The sequence below is a fragment of the Oncorhynchus kisutch genome, linkage group LG23 (genome assembly GCF_002021735.2).
Source record: "Oncorhynchus kisutch isolate 150728-3 linkage group LG23, Okis_V2, whole genome shotgun sequence".
In the NCBI taxonomy this organism is placed as follows: Eukaryota; Metazoa; Chordata; class Actinopteri; order Salmoniformes; family Salmonidae; genus Oncorhynchus; species Oncorhynchus kisutch.
In genome coordinates, this window is record NC_034196.2 from 29,065,755 (window position 1) to 29,085,267 (window position 19,513).

The following is a 19,513-nucleotide window of genomic DNA, read 5'->3' on the forward strand; positions in this document are numbered from 1 at the left end:
TGTTCATTGTAAGGACAACTCAGAACATGGAATACTTTGACTGAGTGGGTTACTGACAATACTAGTGGTAGGCTTACAGCTGGGGTGCCCAGCTCTGGTCCCTGAGGGCCACAGTCCTGCTAATTTTGGGTGACTGATTAATTTGATTTTGAATAGTTTTGTACCTGAAAACCAGGTGTATGTATTCACTGCACAATCATTCAATAACATTCACTGATTAGGTAAGTACAATGGAGAAATTCAGAACAGCAGGATGAGCATCTGCAGGGCCTGAGTTGTGCACCCCTAGTAAACACACTTCACTGGATCACAATTCTCCTATTGGTAATGAGTCAATTCCATGAAGTTTCCTCACCCTGGTAACAAGGCAGAGCAGATGACAACTGTCGTAACTGCCAGGCATAAAGATAAAACAGGGATCCAAGGATTCTAACATCTCTATCAAAACGGATATTTTGACCAATAAAGACCTTTTCACATCAGATCTTTTTCAGAGCTGATCTGATTGGTCAAAAGACCAATTAGTGAAAAAAAGATCAGAATTGGGCTACCTGTGTAGACACTGCCTAAAATCAAGGTTGCATTGCCCTGCTCAGAAGTTGCATACATGCATCAACCAATGGTTCCATGCTATGTCATCGACTGTGTCATCAACTGACAGATTGCTGTAGCATAGTTGTGGTTAGCTGATATGTAAAATACCTTTCCAGGTGTTGGGAACTTGAAAAAAACAAGGTCAAATCATGACGTCAGTGATCTTCCAGTTGGAAAGTCGGCGCTCTAGAAAGATGCCAGAGTTTCCGACTTGGATGACCGTTCAAAAAGATTTTCCCAGTCGGAGTTAGTTTTTTCCCCCAGTTCCCAGTTGTTTTGAAGGCGGCATATATGCACAACAGCACCCTTGATTCAACTAATATGGTAATGATCAAGCCCTTGATTTTGTATAGTCAGGTGTGCTGGTGTTGGGACAGAACAAATATGTGTAACTAGGGTTCCCCAAGTCCTGGGTTAGGAAACAGAAACACTGCACTAAACCATGATAATAACACATGTCCTCTGTAAACTAACAAAGCAACACAACTAGCAGAGAAACAGCTCCTGTTCAGAATACACAGCTCATCTGGCCATGGTAGGTTATATCAGGATTCATCTCATATCTAACATCTGGCCATTGTAGGTTATATCAGGATTCATCTCACATCTAACATCTGTATGTGATGATATATACTCTATCAAATATTCTCCTGTCTTTTCAATATACTCTCCAAAGGCATTAAATAATGCAATAAATACAATTAATGGCTGAGCAAGCTTTCCAACTCATCACTGATCGATCAGATCTATTGATTAACATAAAACATGAGTCCAGTCTCTCCTAACGATGCTACTGTTTCGTTAGCACACATTCATCTTTTAATCAAACTCCAACAGTACAAGCTCATGGCGTACACAACAAAACACAATATACAAGTTGACCGTGTCTCTTATTGAACTGTATGGATGAAAATCCCAAGTCAAACCAAACCGTTTATTTCCTGATAATGCGTATATTTAAAAGAGTAATGAGAATGCAGTCAGTGATGTTGTTAGAAAAGGTAGCCCTGTTTGTAAAGAACACACAAAAACAGCAAAAACTCAACCACCCAAACAGGTTTTGAACTCCATTCACAACAGAGCATGCATTAACAGTAACAGGAGTCAGTGGCTTACCTGAGCAGACAGTTAGAGTTGAACAGAGAGGAATTAAGTTAATGATGAACTAATAATAGATTCAGTAATGGACGCAGGTCTAAATGTCACTCTGGGCTCTGCTGCATACAACTGTCCTGCACCAACGACAGATAGCTGTTGGTTCTCCTTCCTGTGTATGTGTGTGTATGTGTGTATGTGTGTGTGTGTATGTGTGCGTGTGTGTGTGTGTACGTGTATGTGCGTGTGTGTGTGTGTGTGTGTGTGTGTGTGTGTGTGTGTGTGTGTGTGTGTGTGTGTGTGTCGGTGTGTGTGTGTGTGTGTGTGTGTGTGTGTGTGTGTGTGTGTGTGTGTGTGTGTGTGTGTGTGTGTGTGTGTGTGTATGTGTGTATGTGTATGTGTATGTGTGTATGTGTATGTGTATGTGTGTGCACTGATTCAGTCACGTTCCCCAATACCTCTCTGTACTGGGCCAAGTAACATGCCCTGGGGCGTGCGCACCCACCCACACACACACACACATACAACCATCGACCCAACCATCAGTAGCCTACCACGGCCTGACACGGAACCAAACCACAGAACAGTCGATTTGACAATTAGCCCCATAGTTCTTGCCAATACAACTAGTCAACCCCACAGGAAGGCATTTTTGATGTTTTTCTGAGATTTTCGTAAGGTGGAACTTCAGGAGGATATAAATACATTGTTTAGAAATAGTGCAGAAAGCACTGGGGAGTGGATGAAGGATATGTCATTACAATCCTCTCCCTGAAAACTTTTCTTTCACCCTCAATAGCCCTTTGCCATGTGTGTAATGTTCAGATAGGAGGGACATTGTCTATGCAATATAATAGTCTGGAGGAAATCAATAACTACTTGACATATATAGCGTGAGCATGAAAAAAGATCAATAGGTCCTACTGGAACTAAATAATCAGTGTAAACTCTTGCAATTTTCTGGCATCCACTGTCTCGTTTTTTATGAGTTGATTGATTGATTTATCTGTCGATCGCACACTCCCCATTGCAGTCACCCGTCAGCAGGAAAATAGAGAGGTTGAACAATAGATTTCTCACAGTAGATTAGACAGGGGTGCGAATTATAGCCTATCAAAAGTTCCAGCTTTCAAAGTTTTCTGTTTAACGGTCAAATCCTACGTCCGTCAAGCCCCAAAAAAACATTATTCACTTGTCAGTCATAATAGTTTATTGATCTGAATGAATGAACCATCGGATTCCGATTGGATTACGCCCAATTCATCTGCAATATGAATATCAATAAACTGTTGATTGATCATAGTCTATAGAAGGACGTGAGTCATCTTCTTCTTCTTAGGTTTTATGGCAGTTGGCATCCAATATGTTGCATTACCGCCACCAACTGGACTGGTGTATAAATCCATTATACTTTGTGACACAAAATATAGAAAAAAAACTTACCCACCACCCTCTTCCACTGAAGGAAGGACAGGATGTAAAGTATTGACCAGGAAGTAATTGGGAGCACGTCAAAGTTCAAGGATCAGTTATACACCCACGCCCCATTGAATAAACAAACCTATTCACGTCATTTTCGAACGTTGCTATGGGCACAGTTTAACAACGGAAGTGATGTATTCAACTTCCGCTTTACTTCCTTACTGCAATGCACCGGTGGCAAACGGTCATCCCTTCTAGCCATAACCGTGGAAAACTTGCCAGAGTATATCATTTGAAGGAGTCAATTTATAAGTATAAAAAGTATAAAAGTCAAGTAAACAAGTCTTAGTGTATAAGTGTAATTTTACATTTTTAAAATTCGTTCGCTAACGTTAGCTAGACCTACGAGTCGGCTGGCTGTGTTGTGATAATAACGTTAGTTGTGTTGTGCGTCAGAGTTAAGGGCCGTCCACCAAGCCAATAACTATAATGATAAACTATAGGCTACATAACTATAAAGGTTGGTGTGCATCCACGCTAGAGGAACGTTTGTTGTTTATCGTTCTGTAGTCCTACACCTGTCAATCAACTGATCAATGCATCCTACTGCACTCTGCCTGTTAATAATGTGGTAACACAAGACCATTCATGAGGATACTGGTTCAGACCCTTCAGGGTGTGTTCGTTGCCGTAGCGACAACTGCAAATAATACTTCAATGTAGGCTACATGTCGGCCTAAAAAAAACAGAATACAGTGACTCATATTTAAATGCAGCAACAACAAACGCCATTTAGACTGCACATCTATTAGCCTACAGCAAGTCATTCCCTCGTTGCTCAAGTGGTTTGCAAGTGATTTTTCGAATGGTTGTCAATTCCTTTGAGTCTTATTCTTCACTGTGCTCATCTCTCTGTGTCCTGTGCAACTATTTGCAATTTATGAGCGGAACAATGTTATCAAAACCAGCCAAAAGTCATCACACCAATGCACTTTCTCTCCTCAACATTCCCCAACATGCATTTTCTATGCTGTAGGCCTGTTTACATTAATCAGTTAGCAAGACCAAGCCTGCTTCTTTCCCTGAATAGGCTATTAGGTCTAGTATACATTTTGTTTTTAAATAAATAAATGTCATATAGCTTCTACTATAGAATTTCCTGGGATTTCACAAGAAAAGGAGTGGCCTATTGCGGAGAGGCTCGTGTAGCCTACAACCCAGGAGTCAGTGTTGCCAACCCCTCAGTAAGGAAAGTAGCTATTGGCTGTCCTAATTTGCATAATTGGCTGCTATTGGCTGTCCTAATTGCATAATGTGCATGTAATTGTGATGGACGCTGTAGGAGAGAGGAATAACATCGTGGGAGAGACCAAAAGTGAGTAAAAAACACCCTAAATATGTTTAGAACTACAAATGAACTTTCATCTGTCGATTCTTGTTTTTTTTTATGTCACAATTCCAACCCTCCTCCTTTATCCGGGCTTGGGACCGGCAAAAGTGACCCAAAAGAGACACACATTTATTTTTTAGTTTTTTAGTTTAGTTTGCTTAATTTGGTTTGAGTTTTAACCTTATGGTCCACAACAAGCCTACAACAAGTCACAGTAAAACACAGTAAAAATGAAAATCTTTAACCATAACATTTTTATTTTATTTTGTATACAATCTACATTAACAATCTAAATGGACCAAAAAGAGACAATAAAAAAAACTGGCAATGGCAATGTGAGAAAATTATGGTAACTAGTCTGGCCCTAATTCAGGTGAAATGTTTTTTTTACGTAAGCCAGGGCGGGATCAGCCAACGGCGGCTTCCCACATGCGCGGAGGGGTGAACATCTCCTGCTCTGACTGCAGCTGGGAGGGACTGCTGCACCAGGACTGGACCGCCTGTGAGTGCTTTGGGACGGGGGTGAGGCCCACGGCAGCATCCGCTGCTGGTTGAGAAGAGTAAGAACAATACGTGCTTTTACGTCAGAGTCTACAAAAGTCTCCAGTAACACCAGAAAAAGACACTAGATTTGTCGCTAGTGGCTTTTTTGAAAATGTGTTGCTAGAGGGGTCTGAATACTCGCTAAATATAGAGACAAAGTCACTAAGTTGGCAACACTGCCAGGAGTAGGTAGCCCTGTTCCTAGAGTGCCGCTGGTACTGCAGGACTTTGTTCCAACTAGGTACCACACCAGACCAACTGAGCTAATTGATCAGTTCAATGATTGGCTAAATTTAATTAACCTGGTCTTCCAGGTTGATTAAATCAAAAGCATGAAGTGGGATTGCCTACCCTTCTTATAAAGCCAGTTACGACACAGGAACAGCTAGAAGAGAGAGGCTTGTGATGTGTAGCCGGAGTATGAAGCTAAATATTAGCTAGATCATGGCTCTGTAAGCCAATTTCTGGAGAGCTACCATCCAGTAGGTTTTCGTTCCAACCGTAATCTCGCGCACCTGATTCAAATAATTATCTGGTTGATAAATTGAATCAAGGTTAGTTACAACTGGGGTTGAATTGAAAACCTACAGTGTGGAAATATATATAAAACACATGAAAATCAAATTTTTGACTGCACTTGGCCTTTAAGACATGGCCTTTCAGCCCGCAGCAGGATGTGACCGGTGCATAGAGCTGCTCTGTTACTTTCCTACAGATTAGATTTAATATAATAGAAACAGAGAGGGAGAAAAGAGAGGTGTACAGTAAGCTAAGTAAAAAGGGAGAGTGATAGTGGCATGGTAGTGAGTGAGGAGGAGTGATGGAGAAGGGAATGGGAGGAGGAGTGAGGTGAGAGATTGTCAAGCATGTTCCGGAGTGAGCGATCAAAGTAATTTGCCTGAGATTATCGGGTTCGATAATCCAACTCAGTGTCCAACTCAGTGGCGTTGTGGTTAGTATCCACCCTGAGATTGTACGATTGGGAGTCATACCAAAAACAAAAAATGGGACCAGATGAGTCTCTGCTTGGCGCTCAGCATTAAGGAGATTGGGGGTAAGGCCCTGCGACGGACTAGCATCCTGTCCAGGGAGTATACTTGTACATCAAGTTACACTACTGTACAGAAACAGGAGAAAATAATAGCTTACAGATAACCATCTTCTCTCAGTTATATCCTCTCAATCACTGAACAAAAATATAAATACAACATGCAACAAATTCAAAGATTTTCAGTTAAAGGTTTCAGTAAAACGGAATCAGTTCATTGAAATAAATTCATTAGGCCCTAAACAATGGAATTCACATGCCTGTGAATACAGACATGCATCTGTTGGTCACAGATACCTTAAAAAAAAGGTAGGGGCGTGGATCAGAAAACCAGTCTGTATCTGGTGACCACAATTTGCCTCATGCAGCATTTCACATCTCTTTCACATAGAGTTGATCAGGCTGTTGATTGTGGCCTGTGGAAGGTTGTTCCACTCCTCTTCAATGGCTGTGTGAAGTGGCTGGATATTAGCGGGAACTGGAACACACTGTCGTACACGTTGATCCAAAGCATCCCAAACCGGCTCAATGATGACATGTCTGGTGAGTATGCAGGCCATGGAAAAAACATGTCAGTTTCCAGGAATTGTGTAGAGATCTTTGCGATACGGGGCTGTGCATTATCATGCTGAAACATGAGGTGATGGTGGCGGATGAATGGCATGACAATCGGCGTCAGGATCTCGACACGGTATCTCTGTGAATTCAAATTGCCATTGATAAAATGCAATTGTGTTCGTTGTCCGCAGCTCATGTCTGCCCGTACCATAACCCCAGCGCCACCATGGGGCACTCTGGTCACAACGTTGACATCAGCAAACCGCTCGCCCACAGGACATCAATACACATTGATCCGTGAAGAGCACACTTCTCCAGCATGCCAGTGGCCGTCGAAGGTGAACATTTGCACACTGAAGTTGATTCCAGGTGGCTGGTCTCAGGCGATACCGTAGGTGAAGACGGATGTGGAGGTCCTAGGCTGGTGTGGTTACACTTGGTTATGAGGCTGGTTAGACATACTGACAAATTCTTTAAAACAACATTGGAGGTAGTTTATTGCAGAGAAATTAACATTTAATTCTCTGGCAACAGCTCTGGTGAACATTCTTGCAGTCAGCAAGCCAATTGTACGCACCCTCAAAACTTGAGACGTCTGTGGCATTGTGTTGTGTGACAAAACTGCACACTTTTATTGTCCCCAGCACAAGGTGCACCTGTGTAATGATCACGCTGTTTAATCAGGCTTTTGATATGCCACACCTGTCAGGTGGATAGATGATATTGGCAAAGAAGAAAGGCTCACTAACAGGGATGTAAACACATTTGTGCACAAAATTTTGCCAAAATAAGCTTTTTGTGTGAATGGAACATTTCCGAGATATTTTATTTCAGCTCATGAAACATCGGATCAACACTTCACATGTTGCGTTTATATTTTTGTTCAGTATAATATGACAATGATATTACTATAATGATATAATGCAAATCAAGGTTATAATAGCCTTTCCAAATAAAAGAGTACATAAATAACCTGTACATCATAGAACGTATAAAGCTAGACAGAAAGAACACACACATTCTGCTCTCTAAGGTACAAAATAAAACAATCTCTATAGTTCTCCCTCTCCTCTCTCTTTGGTCCCTCTCTCCTTATACAGCCGCACACACACACACACATACACATACACACACACACACACACACACACACACACACACACACACACACACACACTGTTATCTCTTCCTTATCTTTTTTCATTAATATTCATAGCTTAATTAATAGGGGTGAATTTGCATATCTATTATCAAGAGGATCCAGTCCTTTAGATTACCCTAATCCTGCCCTCACACACACACACACACACACACACACACACACACACACACACACACACACACACACACACACACACACACACACACGCCAGAGAGGAGACAGATTAGACACAGTTTTCTAGTTCACATCATATGGTAGTATTACTACACACTGCAATCAGTACATTCAAAAATGATTTAGCCCCCTTGACTTTTTCCACATTTTGTTACATTACAGCGTTATTCTAAAATGGATTACACAGTTTTTTTTCTTCTCATCAATCTACACACAATCCCCCATAATGAAAAAGCAAAGAAATGTTTTTAGAAATGTTTGCAAATAAAATAAACACCTGAAATATCACATTTACATACTGTAAGTATTCAGACCCTTTACTCAGTACTTTATTGAAGCACCTTTGGCTGCGATTACAGCCTCAAGTCTTCTTGGGTATGACACTACAAGCTTGGCACACCTGTATTTATGGAGTTTCTCCCATTCTTCTCTGCAGATCCTCTCAAAAGCTGTCAGTTTGGATAGGGAGCATCGTTGCACAGCTATTATGTCTCTCCAGAGATGTTCGATCGGGTTTAAGTCCAGGATCTGGCTGGGCCACTCAAGGACATTCAGAGACCCGAAGCCACTACTGCGTTGCCCTAGCTGTATGCTTATGGTCATTGTCCTGCTGGAAGGTGAACCTTTGCCCCAGTCTAAGGTCTAAGGTCCTGAGAGCTCTGGAGCAGGTTTTCATCAAGGATCTCTCTGTACTTTGCTCCATTCATCTTTCCCTTGATCCTGACTAGACTCCCAGTCCCTGCCACTGAAAAACATCCCCAGAGCATGATGCTGCCACCACCATGCTTCACCAGGTTTTCTCCAGACGTGAGGATTGGCATTCAGGCCAAATAGTTAAATCTTGGTTTCAACAGACCAGAGAATCTTGTTTCTCATGGTCTGAGAGTCCTTTAGGTGCCTTTTCAAACTCCAAGGGGGCTGCCATGTGCATTTTACTGAGGAGTGGCTTCCGTCTGGCCACTCTACCATAAAGGCCTGATTGGTGGATTGCTGTAGAGATGGTTGTCCTTCTGGAACGTTCTCCCATCTCCACAGAGGAACTCTGGAGCTCTGTCAGAGTGACCATTGGGTTCTTGGTCACCTCCCTGACCAAGGCCTTTCTCCCCAATTGCTCAGTGTGGCAGCTCTAGGAAGAGTCTTGGTGGTTCCAAACTACTTCCATTTAAGAATGATGGAGGCCACTGTGTTCTTGGGCACCTTCAATGCTGCAGACATTTTTTGGTACCCTTCACCAGATCTGTGCCTCAACACAATCCTCTCTAAGGACAATTCCTTCGACCTCATGGCTTGGTTTTTGCTCTGACATGCACTGTCAACTGTGGAACCTTATATAGACAGGTGTGTGCCTTTCCAAATCAAGTCCAATCAATTGAATTTACCATGAGTGGACACCAATCAAGTTGTAGAAACATCTCAAGGACGATCAATGGAAACAAGATGCACTTGAGCTCAATTTCAAGTCTCATAGCAAAGGGTCTGAATACTTTAATACATTTGCATACATTTCTAAAAAGCTGGTTTTGCTTTGTCATTATGGGGTATTGTGTGAAGATGGATGAGGAAAACATTTAATTAAATCCATTTTAGAATAAGGCTGTAATGTAACAAAATGTGGAAAAGGTCAAGGGGTCTGAATACTTTCCTAATGCACTGTATATATACTGTATGTGTGCTTGCATGCGCATGTGTGTGTGTGTATTGTACCTTTTATCTACGTAAGCAACATGTTTGTAAAGTGAAGAGGAATAATTCCCAGAATATAGCCTCTTATTTATCTCTTTCTGATATAATTGAATATATTAATAATGAAAATCAATATTCCTCCAGGGAAAATAACCAAGAACTTTACCCTGACTACTGTATACTGTATTCTACTACTGTATACTGTATTCTACTACTGTATACTGTATACTACTACTGTAGACCTACTACTCTACCACCCCTTCTCTCTCTCTCTCTCTCTCTCTCTCTCTCTCTCTCTCTCTCTCTCTCTCTCTCTCCTTTTCTCCCTCTCTTTTTCTCAATTCAATTCAAGGGGCTTTATTGGCATGGGAAACATGTTACTTTGCCAAAGCAAGTGAAGTAGATGAAATCAAAAATGTACAGTAAACAGTACACTCACGAAAGTTCCAAAGGAATAGAGACATTTCACATGTCATATTATGTCTATATACAGTGTTGTAACAGTGTGCAAATAGTTCAAATACAAACATATATCAATTCAGTTCAATTCCAAGGGGCTTTACTGACATGAGAAACATATCTTTATATTGCTAAACCAAGTCAAATAAACAATAAACAAATGTCAACATTTTAACCAAAAAAATATTAGAATTTAACAGTAAACAAAGGTTTCAAAAAGACAATTCAAGTTTTATATTATCAGCTATGTACTGTGTTTCAGCAATGTGCAAATAGTTAAATAAACATAAGTATTGGTGATATTTACAATGATGTTTGTTCTCCACTGATTGCCCTTTTCTTGTGGCAACAGATCACAAATCTTGCTGCTGTGGTGGCACACTGTGGTATTTCACCCGGTAGATAGGGGAGTTTATCAAGATTGGAATTGTTTTCCAATTCTTTGTGGATCTGTGTAATCTGAGGGAAATACAGTCTGTGTCTCTAATATGGTCATACATTTGGCTGGAGGTTAGGAAATACGGCTGAGTTTCCACCTCATTTTGTGGGCAGAGTGCCCTTCTCTCGAGAGCCAGGTCTGCCTACGGTGGCCTTTCTCAATAGCAAGGCTATGCTCACTGAGTCTGTACATAGTCAAAGCAGTCACAGTGGTCAAGTATTCTGCTACTGTACATCCTCTGTTTAGGGGCAAATAACATCCCAGTTCTTGGATGTTTTGTTGATTATTTCCAATGTGTCAAGTAATTCTCTTTTTGTTTTCTCATGATTTGGTTGGGTCTGAATGTGTTGCTGTCCTCGGGCTCTGTGGGGTCTGTTTGTGTTTGTGAACAGATCCCCCGTACTAGTTGGCGGAGGGGACCCTTTCCAGGTTTATCTCTCTGTAGGTGAGGGCTCTCGCTCTCTCTCTCTCTCTCTCTCCGTCTTCTCTCTCTTTCTCTCCCTCGTCTCTCTATCTCTTCCACATCTCTCTTCCTCTTCTCTCTCTCTCTCTCTCTCCCTCATCTCTCTTCCTCTTCTCTCTCTCTCTCCCTCATCTCTCTTTCCCTCTTATCTCTCTCCTGTGTTTGTGCTGTCCTTCAGTTTAAGTGTCTATAAGCTTCCTTAATCCTTCCTGTTGTTAACAATGTGTTCTGGAAATGATGACAAAGATTACATCAAACATGAGACTGCTTGAAAGACACACACACACACATGGCTGGGGGACACCCATTATTAATTCATACTCTGCCATTGTGTATGCCCAAGAGTCCCACGAACAGCGGGAGGAGGAGAGAGGGATTCCTAGAGGGGGTACAAGAAGAGAGACGAGAGAAGAGGGGGAGTGTGACAGATGAAAAGGAGGATATTTTAGGATGGGGACCCTGGAGAAAATGTCAAGATGATAACAGATATGATAAGGATTTGCTGCTGTAATCATGATAGAAATTGAATAGAGTGATTCACAGGGTCATGATCTGTCAGTTGTCAAACAACTGCTCAAAAAATTAAGGGAACACTAAAATAAAACATCCTAGATCTGAATGAATGAAATATTCTTATTAAATAGTTTTTTCTTTACATAGTTGAATGTGCTGACAACAAAATCACACAAAAATGATCAATGGAAATCAAATTTATCAACCCACGGAGGTCTGGATTTGGAGTGACACTCAAAATTAAAGTGGAAAACCACACTACAGGCTGATCCAACTTTGATGTAATGTCCTTAAAGCAAGTCAAAATGAGGCTCAGTAGTGTGTGTAGCCTCCATGTGCCTGTATGACCTCCCTACAACGCCTGGGCATGCTCCTGATGAGGTGGCGGATGGTCTCCTGAGGGATCTCCTCCCAGACCTGGACTAAAGCATCTGCCAACTCCTGGACAGTTTGTGGTGCAACGTGGCGTTGGTGGATGGAGCGAGACATGATGTCCCAGATGTGCTCAATTGGATTCAGGTCTGGGGAATGGGCGGTCCATAGCATCAATGCCTTCCTCTTGCAGGAACTGCTGAAACACTCCAGCCACATGAGGTCTAGCATTGTCTTGCATTAGGAGGAACCCAGGGCCAACCGCACCAGCATATGGTCTCACAAGGGGTCTGAGGATCTCATCTCGGTACCTAATGGCAGTCAGGCTACCTCTGGCGATGACACACCATGACTGACCCACCGCCAAACCGGTCATGCTGGAGGATGTTGCAGGCAGAACGTTCTCCACGGCGTCTCCAGACTCTGTCACGTCTGTCACATGTGCTCAGTGTGAACCTGCTTTCATCTGTGAAGAGCACAGGGCGCCAGTGGCGAATTTGCCAATCTTGGTGTTCTCTGGCAAATGCCAAACGTCCTGCACGGTGTTGGGCTGTAAGCACAACCCCCACCTGTGGACGTCGGACCCTCATACCACCCTCATGGAGTCTGTTTCTGACCGTTTGAGCAGACACATGTACATTTGTGGCCTGCTGGAGGTCATTTTTCAGGGCTCTGGCAGTGCTCCTCCTGCTCCTCCTTGCACAAAGGCGGAGGTAGCGGTCCTGCTGCTGGGTTGTTGCCCTCCTACAGCCTCCTCCACATCTCCTGATGTACTGGCCTGTCTCCTGGTAGCGCCTCCATGCTCTAGACACTACGCTGACAGACACAGCAAATCTTCTTGCCACAACTCGCATTGATGTGCCATCCTGGATGTTCTGCACTACCTGAGCCACTTGTGTGGGCTGTAGACTCCGTCTCATGCTACCACTAGAGTGAAAGCACCGCCAGCATTCAAAAGTGACCAAAACATCAGCCAGGAAGCATAGGACCTGAGAAGTGGTCTGTGGTTACCACCTGCAGAACCACTCCTTTATTGGGGGTGTCTTGCTAATTGCCTATAATTTCCACCTGTTGTCTATTCCATTTGCACAACAGCATGTGAAATGTATTGTCAATCAGTGTTGCTTCCTAAGTGGACAGTTTGATTTCACAGAAGTGTGATTGACTTAGAGTTACATTGTGTTGTGTAAGTGTCCCCTTTATTTTTTTGAGCAGTGTATATACACACACACCCTCTTATCTCTCACACACCCTCTTATATCTCTCCCTCTTCTCACTCTCTCATCTCTCTCCCTCTTCTCACTCTCGTCTCTCTCTCACTCTCATCTCTCTCTCTCCCTCTTCTCACTCTCTCATCTCTCTCCCTCTTCTCACACTCTCTCCCTCTTCTCACTCTCTCATCTCTCGCTCTCTTCTCACTCTCTCTCTTATATCTCTCTCTGCCTCTTCTCACTCTCTCTCTTATATCTCTCTCTCCCTCTTCTCACTCTCTCTCTTATATCTCTCTCTCCCTCTTCTCACTCTCTCTCTCCCTCTTCTCACTCTCTCATCTCTCTCCCTCTTCTCACTCTCTCATCTCTCGCTCTCTTCTCACTCTCTCTCTTATATCTCTCTCTGCCTCTTCTCACTCTCTCTCTTATATCTCTCTCTCCCTCTTCTCACTCTCTCTCTTATATCTCTCTCTCCCTCTTCTCACTCTCTCTCTCCCTCTTCTCACTCTCTCATCTCTCTCCCTCTTCTCATCTCTCTCTCTCCCTCTTCTCACTCTCTCATCTCTCTCTCTTATCTCTCTCCCTCTTATCACTCTCTCTCCCTCTTCTCTCTCCCTCTTCTCACTCTCTCATCTCTCTCCCTCTTCTCATCTCTCTCTCTCCCTCTTCTCACTCTCTCATCTCTCTCTCTTATCTCTCTCCCTCTTATCTCTCTCTCTCCCTCTTCTCACTCTCTCATCTCTCTCTCTTATCTCTCTCCCTCTTATCACTCTCTCTCCCTCTTCTCACTCTCACATCTCTCATCTCTCTCTCTCTTCTCACTCTCATCTCTCTCTCTCTCTCTTCTCACTCTCATCTCTCTCTCTCTTCTCACTCTCATCTCTCTCTCTTATAACTCTCATCTCTCCCTCTTCTCACTCTCTCTCTCCCCCTCTCTCTCTCTCTCTCTCATATCTCTCTCTTCCTCTTCTCACTCTCATCTCTCTCTTATATCTCTCTCCCTCTATCAATTCAATTCAAAGGGGTTTTATTGGCATAGGAAACACATGTGTACATGTGTACATGGCCAAAGTGAAATAAACAATAAACAAAAGTGAGAAGAAACAAGAAATGTACATTAAACATTTTGCACGCAAAGGTTTCAAAACTATAAGGACTTTTCAAATGTTCTATTATCAGCTATGTATAGTGTTTTTAACAATGTGAAAATAGTTGTAGTATGAATAGTAGGTGAAGATAAGTAAACTGATAAATATTGCTTGTATTCACAATGTTGTTTGTGCTCCTCTGGTTGCCCTGTTTACATGGCAACAGGTCACACATCTTACTGCTTTAATTGCGGTGTCGCCTAACAGACATCTTATCTTCCTCTTGTGTTTGTGTCACCCTTCTTTCTCTTGTGTTTGTGTCACCCTTCTTTCTCTTGTGTTTGTGTCACCCTTCACTTCAAGTGTCTACAAGCTTCCTTGATCCTTCCTGTTGTTAACGCTGATGACAAAGAGTACATTAAACGGCTTGACACACACACACACACACGGCTGGGTGAGAACCATTATTAATTCATACTCTGCCATTGTGTATGCCCAAGAGTCCCACGAACAGAGAGGGATTACTAGAGGGGGTACAAGGAGAGGAGAGAGGGGAGATGTGACATGAAAAATAGGAGGTTTTCAGGACGGGACCCTGGATAATTTGATTCATTGATTGATGCTGTAGGGGTGTGTGTGTGTGTGTGTGTGTGTGTGTGTGTGTGTGTGTGTGTGTGTGTGTGTGTGTGTGTGTGTGTGTGTGTGTGTGTGTGTGTGTGTGTGTGTGTGTGTGTGTGTCACATGGGGAAGTGGGAAACCTACTCCTCAGCCTGAAGTGTCGCCACTTGCACCACCTAACTTGTGGCGCCGACCAAATCAGGAGGAAGTGGTACTGTACTCACAAGTAGCCTGACACACTTTTGTGTGTTTGATACCCTATAATACTGACACACCTGAGGGCAGAGCTGACATTACACATGTCAGTCACATAATTTAATTACAGGAGAGACAGAGAGAGAGTGATGATGAGGTGATAGATGCATGGTCACGGAGCAGGCCAGGTATATCAACAGTAATCTTCTTGTGGGATTGACTGAACAGGAATGAAAGGCGCTGGAATCTAATCAGATAATCATGAAGCAGAACTTCATAATCGTGTGTTAATTATACAGCTACAACAGATGAGTGTCTTATTTACAGGAGTCCCTCCCTCTGTCTCTCTTTCCCATTTCCACTTTCTGCCCCCCCCCTCATCTCTGTCTCTCTCTTCTTCTTAAAACCTTTAACATCTTTCTGTTAAACACCTTTAACATCTTTCTGTTGAACACCTTTAACATCTTTCTGTTGAACACCTTTAACATCTTTCTGTTGAACACCTTTAACATCTTTCTGTTGAACACCTTTAACATCTTTCTGTTGAACACCTTTAACATCTTTCTGTTGAACACCTTTAACATCTTTCTGTTGAACACCTTTAACATCTTTCTGTTGAACACCTTTAACATCTTTCTGTTGAACACCTTTAACATCTTTCTGTTGAACACCTTTAACATCTTTCTGTTGAACACCTTTAACATCTTTCTGTTGAACACCTTTAACATCTTTCTGTTAAACACCTTTAACATCTTTCTGTTGAACACCTTTAACATCTTTCTGTTAAACACCTTTAACATCTTTCTGTTGAACACCTTTAACATCTTTCTGTTGAACACCTTTAACATCTTTCTGTTGAACACACATCTTTCTTCGACACACAGTACTGCTGTATACAACACTGTACATTACACTCAAACATACATTACACATGACCCTTATAGTACCCAGCTCAGCTTGATTTATTGCTGTTTAGGTATTTGATGGATTTAGAAATGAAGGAGTTCTTATTATACCTGTTCAGCTTACATGTAAGGACCCTATAGTGTCTGTCTGAGGGGAGGAGGGACCCTGTAGAGTCTGTCTGGGGGGAAGAGGGACCCTATAGATTCTGTGTGAGGGGAGGAGGGACCCTGTAGTGTCTGTCTGAGGGGAGGAGGGACCCTGTAGAGTCTGTCTGGGGGGAGGAGGGACCCTATAGATTCTGTGTGAGGGGAGGAGGGCCCCTATAGTGTATGTCTGAGGGGAGGAGGGACCCTATAGTGTATGTCTGAGGGGAGGAGGGACCCTATAGAGTCTGTCTGAGGGGAGGAGGGACCCTATAGAGTCTGTCTGAGGGGAGGAGGGACCCATAGAGTCTGTCTGAGGGGAGGAGGGACCCTGTAGAGTCTGTCTGGGGGGAAGAGGGACCCTATAGATTCTGTGTGAGGGGAGGAGGGACCCTGTAGTGTCTGTCTGAGGGGAGGAGGGACCCTGTAGAGTCTGTCTGGGGGGAGGAGGGACCCTATAGATTCTGTGTGAGGGGAGGAGGGCCCCTATAGTGTATGTCTGAGGGGAGGAGGGACCCTATAGTGTATGTCTGAGGGGAGGAGGGACCCTATAGAGTCTGTCTGAGGGGAGGAGGGACCCTATAGAGTCTGTCTGAGGGGAGGAGGGACCCATAGAGTCTGTCTGAGGGGAGGAGGGACCCTGTAGAGTCTGTCTGAGGGGAGGAGGGACCATGTAGTGTCTGTCTGAGGGGAGGAGGGACCCTATAGTGTCTGTCTGAGGGGAGGAGGGACCCTATAGTGTCTGTCTGAGGGGATGAGGGACCCTATAGTGTCTGTCTGAGGGGAGGAGGGACCCTGTAGAGTCTGTCTGAGGGGAGGAGGGACCCTATAGTGTCTGTCTGAGGGGAGGAGGGACCCTATAGTGTCTGTCTGAGGGGAGGAGGGACCCTATAAGGGACATGGGATCTAATGATGGGATCTAACTAGACATGGTGTTTAAAGCTTGGGTTTAACTGAACATGGGGTTTAAAGCTGGGGTTTAACTGAACATGGGGTTTAACTGAACATGGGGTTTAAAGCTGGGGTTTAACTGAACATGGGGTTTAAAGCTGGGGTTTAACTGAACATGGGGTTTAAAGCTGGGGTTTAACTGAACATCAAAATCAAATCAAATCAAATGTATTTATATAGCCCTTCGTACATCAGCTGATATCTCAAAGTGCTGTACAGAAACCCTGCCTAAAACCCCAAACAGCAAGCAATGCAGGTGTAGAAGCACGGTGGCTAGGAAAAACTCCCTAGAAAGGCCAAAACCTAGGAAGAAACCTAGAGAGGAACCAGGCTATGTGGGGTGGCCAGTCCTCTTCTGGCTGTGCCGGGTGGAGATTATAACAGAACATGGCCAAGATGTTCAAATGTTCATAAATGACCAGCATGGTCGAATAATAATAAGGCAGAACAGTTTAAACTGGAGCAGCAGCACAGTCAGGTGGAAGTTGAAACTGGAGCAGCAGCATGGCCAGGTGGACTGGGGACAGCAAGGAGTCATCATGTCAGGTAGTCCTGGGGCATGGTCCTAAGGCTCAGGTCAGTTGAAACTGGAACAGCAGCATGGCCAGGTGGACTGGGGACAGCAAGGAGTCATCATGTCAGGTAGTCCTTGGGCATGGTCCTAGGGCTCAGGTCCTCCGAGAGAGAGAAAGAAAGAGAGAAGGAGAGAATTAGAGAACGCACACTTAGATTCACACAGGACACCGAATAGGACAGGAGAAGTACTCCAGATATAACAAACTGACCCCTAGCCCCCCGACACATAAACTACTGCAGCATAAATACTGGAGGCTGGGGTTTAACTGAACATGGGGTTTAAAGCTGAGGTTTAACTGAACATGGGGTTTAAAGCTGGGGTTTAACTGAACATGGAGTTTAATGCTGGGGTTTAACTGAACATGGGGTTTAAAGCTGGGGTTTAACTGAACATTGGTTTTAAAGCTGGGGTTTAACTGGACATGGGTATGCTCTCTCAACAAACACTCATCACACAAACTCATCACTCATCACGTAGGCTTCTCTTTCGCTAATGCACTCTTTCTTTCCCCCATTTTGTCCCCAAGCCTCTTTGTCTCTCTCTCCAGGTAAGTGTGCCAGAGCACAGCTGGATAAGAGGTCCCTGAGCACTCAGCTCCACTCCAGGCTATGTGGTTGCATTAAATGTTTGTGCTTTTGTGCAAAAATCCACTGACAGAATCTGTACATATTTCTTATTCTCTGCGTGAGGAATGGTTGTTGTTTCTCTGTCTTAATCTCACACACTATTAGAGGAACATTCTATTCTAATTATGCCTGAGTATATCAAATCAAACCTCTCTGGACAAGATTCTATTCCTTTCTCCTTCCCTCATTATTCCCTCTCTCTCGCTCTCCCTCCCCCTTTTTCATTCTATCTATTTCTCGGGCTGTTAGATTGAATCACTTATGTGTGACTGGGAGGCTGAGAGACTAGCCCAAGGTTTCAGGTACTTATGCATTCACTCCATTCCTCCATCCTCTACCTCTCTCTATCGCTGTTTCTCACATTCAGATGTCTTTCTTCATCCCTTTCGTACATTCAGATTGAGGACCTGTGTGTCGAGGATTTGTCAGGAAGATGAAAAATGTTGTGTTATCTATCCCACATAGATTAAAACCCTCTCTTTGTAACTTTCCTGCTCTTCACTTCTTCTCTCTTTCTCCCTCTCCTTGCTACAGATGTACGATCTTAATAGAGTAGTGAAATAATCCAGCAGCGACATGAAATGTGGATTATTATGTGGATTATGATTAATGGACATTTTTGTAGAGTTTGATACATTTTTCAAAATAAAAAATCAAATAAAAATCATGTCTGAAATTTGTGGAAAAGTGGAAATTACAAACTTCAGAAGCCTTTTGTTAAACCTCAAATACACTGGTGTTTAAATGTTCTACATTACAGGAAAGTTCTCCTGCAACAGGGTGATCAAATTAAGATCCTACATCTTCTTCTCATCCACTGCCCTCATCTACCCCTCTTCTCCTTTCTTCTCCTCCAGTCCACTCCCCTCCTACAGTTCCCTCCTCTCCTCATCCCACTCTCCTCATCCCTCTCTCCTCACCTCCCCTCTCTCAAGGTGGATTGTGTTGTAGTTCTGAGTAGTTGAGTAGCAGTAGGTGAAATTGGCTTCCATTTCCCTGCTGTACATTTTGATGATAACTCTGTTTGGTGTGTGTAAGAAAGACAGAGACAGAGAGAGAGAGAGACGACAGAGCCGACTGAGTGACAGGAAATGAGGATAGAGAGTGAGCAGGGAGAGGATAGATAGAGACAGAATAGAGTAATGTTACTATATAATAGTAATGCAGCCCCTGTCTTGTAAATGAGGCTTGACATCTCCCCAGCCTTGATATCCAGACATCAGAATATTTATGTAGGGAACTTACACAGACCACTCTTCCTAATGATGCTTACTCTCTCTGGTA

General features: G+C 43.3%; 1 protein-coding gene across 2 annotated transcripts in view; it reads right to left on the bottom strand.

The window, feature by feature from the left end:
* The window catches only part of slc4a5b (solute carrier family 4 member 5b), a 46,503-nt gene extending 44,691 nt beyond the window's left edge, over window positions 1-1,812 (bottom strand). For both annotated transcript variants that reach the window (XM_031802977.1, XM_031802978.1), the window contains exon 1: window positions 1,711-1,812. The gene's annotated coding sequence lies outside the window, so the exon portion shown is untranslated. The remainder of the gene's footprint in view (window positions 1-1,710) is intronic.
* Between the last annotated feature and the right edge of the window lie 17,701 nt (window positions 1,813-19,513).